We start from the raw sequence: 4154 nt of genomic DNA on the forward strand, positions 1-4154 counted from the left end.
TGATGCTCTAAATCAAATAAAAGTTTGAAAATAAATGATGTATTTTTAAATGCTGCAACAAATGTTCACAAAAAGTAACTATAATTAAAACCAGTTAAACAAAATCAAATGTTTGAATCATGCTTAACCAAATGCCAGGCTGGAGAGCTGAACCTAAAGTATACGTAGAAAGATTTCAACATCTGAGCAGTTTTTAATGTTTTTATCACATATAAATGTCACAGCAGTGGGTCCTGGCCCAATGCTTTGTGTTTTTGGTTTTCTTTGACTCTTGTTTTTCTTGGTTTTTGTTCTTCTTATTTATCAGGCTCTCAGTAATCTTAGTTCTCCCTCCCTCAGTGTTCATTTCAGCCTGTGTTTAGTTTCTGTTCCCGTGTCCCACGTTTCATCGTTTCATGTCGAGTCAGCCCTGTCTCTCTGTTTCCTGTGTCTCCCCAGTCAGCCCCGCCTCACTCGGGCACTCATGTGTGATACAGAGTAATAAACCTGACTACATTTGCTACACTCTCTTTATTACCTGTTACTTTAAAATTCATACACTAATTATGTCTGCCCATCTCTCTAATGTGAAGGTCAAAGGTCAACATCCCAGTGACATAAGAATAATCCCAAAGGGGCAAAGGCAGCGGTTAATTTAGCACATTTAGCATTAAGGGTACAGCAAGGATATACTTTTACTTATTGTGGCAGGGGTGTGGTCTCTGGCCTGCTGCAGTGGAGGCTGGTGGCGGGACGTTGGACGGCACAGGTGAGGGTGATGGAGCTCATGACTCTCCCCTTTATAGTGACGGAGGAGACTGGCGTGGGGGAAGCGTTTAGTGGAGGAAGCCGAGGAGAGAGCTGGTTTCTGGCTACAAAGACGGCGTCAAACCAGAAAAGATTGCTCGTGGTCAAATGTCAAAGGAGCTTGCAAAGAAAAGCGTCTGGACTTCTTTAAGTTACTTGAAGACGTTTCACCTCTCATCCGAGAAGCTTCTTCAGTTCTAAGGTCAAATGGTGGAGAGTCCCAGATATAAACCTAGTGGGAGTGACCCCCCACAGAGGGACAAAAGGACCCCCTGATGATCCTCTAATCGCCTGAGCCAAAGTGTGAAACTGGGTGTGGGTCCCAATCAGCCAGAGTTTCGGGTGAGTTCATTGTGAAACCTGGCCCCACCTTGTCATGCGAATTCCTGAGGTCAGATGGCCCAGGATGTGAGTGGGCATTAAGGCGTCTGGGAAGGGATCTCAAAACTGGATTATAGATGGCAGAGAGTTGGTGTCGTAAACCCCGCCTCTGTTCAAAGATGGTCGCTCACAGTGGACATAGATGCTTCTTTCACTCCTCTTTCAAACCATCTGTCCTCTCTGTCCAAAATGTGAACATTGGCATCCTCGAAAGAGTGTCCTTTATCCTTAAGATGCAGATGGACTGCTGAGTCTTGTCCTGTGGAGGTGGCTCTTCTGTGTTGTGCCATGCGCTTGTGAAGTGGCTGTTTGGTCTCTCCAATGTAGAGGTCTGGGCATTCCTCGCTGCACTGTACAGCATACACCACATTGTTAAGTCTGTGTTTTGGCGTTTTGTCTTTCGGGTGAACCAGTTTGTGTCTGAGCGTGTTGCTGGGTCTGAAATGCACCGGGATGTCATGCTTGGAGAAAACTCTCCTGAGTTTTTCTGATACACCGGCTACATAGGGGATGGCAATGTTGTTGCGTCTGTCCTTCTTATCCTCCCTCGCTGGTGTCTGATCTTCTTTTCTGTGCCTCTTTGCTAACTTTAAAGTCAGCAAAGAGGCTCCTTTGACTACGATGACCTGGATGACTGAGAACCTTCACAGACACTTGTGGTCAAATAATGTGTCAATCACCTGTGAATCAAACTGTGTGTGGCTCAGTTCATGTCACAGTGTTGTTTAGTATATCTTCACTTGTCTCACTCTCCTTCTGTTCTGTCCATCAGGACGATCCTCAGCGCTTACACAGATCCTCCATCGATGTTGTAACTGTTGGCATGATGACATTGTACATAATTTGGATTATTTCTTTATCTTGTCAAGATCTATGTCATGATTGTAAATTGTTTAAGCTGTACATTACTGTTTGTTTTTTGTAGTCAACGTTTTGGTGCTTTGTGCTTTTATTTTGAAAGTCAAGTTCGCTTACAAGTTGCGCTAGAATAAAGGTTTTTAGTGGTTTTATTATAAAGGTTTTATTATTATATATTAATGATAATAATAATATCAATAACATTGAGGCACATTGTGTGGAGGAGGTTCAGTCATATCCTGATCATCCAGACAGATTTGATGGTTTTTATCCTCACCTGCTGTGTAGAAATGGTCTGACTGGTCGCTGTTACTGGGAGGTCGAGTGGAGAGGAAGCGTTTATATATCAGTGAGTTACAGAAGCATCAGAAGGAAAGGAAGCAGTGATGACTGTGTGTTTGGAAACAATGATCAGTCCTGGAGTCTGATCTGCTCTGATGATGGTCCTGATTCTGTCTGGCACAATAACAGACTAACATCCATCTCCTCCTCCTCCTCCTCCTCCTCCTCTGTCTCTAACAGAGCAGCAGTGTATGTGGACTGTCCTGCTGGCACTCTGTCCTTCTACAGAGTCTCCTCTGACACTCTGATCCACCTCCACACCTTCAACACCACATTCACTCAAACTCTTTATCCTGGGTTTAGACTCTGGTCTCCTGGTGCCTCAGTGTCCCTGTGCTGAGTGGAGTGTAAAGAGTGTCTCCTGTTACAGAAACACTCTGACTGTTGAACAGATAGTTCAGTCTGTACATGTCTGTCTCTTTCACTCACAAACACGTTTTCAGATTCATGGATTCAATCAGTTGATGTTTGAAACTCTTCTAAATGATTCCTTGTAAACTTCTTCCTCTTCAGTCACAAACAAACAGGAAGTGATGTCACATGTGTTCCTGTCCACACAGCAGAATGAGTCTATTGCTGACAGTGATGTACAAACAGAGTGAGCATTTCTGAGGCCCAAAATAAACTGAGTAGTTCACTGAATGAACAATGGACTGTGAGCTCAGTTCCTTCATCATTAGTATGGATTATATATGTATATGTATTATATTAGTATCATATATGTCAGGTGCTGCTGCTTTCAGTCATTGTGCAAATGTGCTGTTTGTAAGGTTGTAAAGCTGCAGTCAGCTGAGACTGAAGAAGTCACCTGATCAGTGAGCAAACGTTTCTGAAAACGTCCAGATGAACAGAATCAACCTTTTGGGATCAGCCAGCAATGCAGCATCATTGTTGTTCAGCTTCAGAGGTTTGCAGGAATGAACTGATGACCAGAAACAGCTGCAAAGTCCAAGAAAATACCAGCTGGAGTTCAGCTGCATTTGAAGAAGTCAAAGAAAAGTAAGGATGGCAAAGGGCGACGTTTTCTTCCAAAGAGCTGCAAACATGGTCGACGCCTCATTAGAAGAATCATCTGGACATTTGTGAGGAACTCTAACCAAGAAAGCAACGTCACACAGATCCAACAGACAGTTTCCATGACTGCAAGTGTTGAGTGGAAAAATGCTACATTGCATTATTGCATCCTCTCACCACAGGAGGCGCTGTTGGCACCACTGATTGCTGATCAGCTGTTCTCTGATGATCTGATTGATACTGTGAATAACGGGACTCACTGAACTCTGTGACACAGTGAAGATTACAGAGTTTAACTTCAACATCTGACTGACGTCACACAGACAGAAGGATGAACCAGTGAGGCACAGAACACAGTTACTGGAGATACTGGATCAGCTCCATGTGAACCTCTGATGGAGAAGCTGCTGAGCCAGAGAAACATCAGGACATGACAGCAGCTGCACTTATCTAACAACATGTAGCAGAGCTGATCTATGTTAGAGGATCTATCATAGCAGCTGAAGCCAAAGTCCAACACTGGATACCAGCTGAGCCTGTGCTGAGTGTAGTGTTACAGGAAAAGGGCAGAAACACTGGTAGCTCCCAGTGATGCTGACTGGGGCACAGAGCTGAATGATGCAGCATCAGGACACTGTTTCAGTCTGACTGACAGAGAAACCTGTAGCTGTATCTACATGTGAGGCAGAGGCCACACAAGCAGCTTTCTATGTTTCACAGTGACTGAGATCTTCAGTGGGGGTGGACATGCTCCTGTACAGACCTCTGAGGAG

Source organism: Rhamphochromis sp. 'chilingali', assembly GCF_963969265.1.
Source record: "Rhamphochromis sp. 'chilingali' genome assembly, chromosome: 1".
Taxonomy (NCBI): domain Eukaryota; kingdom Metazoa; phylum Chordata; class Actinopteri; order Cichliformes; family Cichlidae; genus Rhamphochromis; species Rhamphochromis sp. 'chilingali'.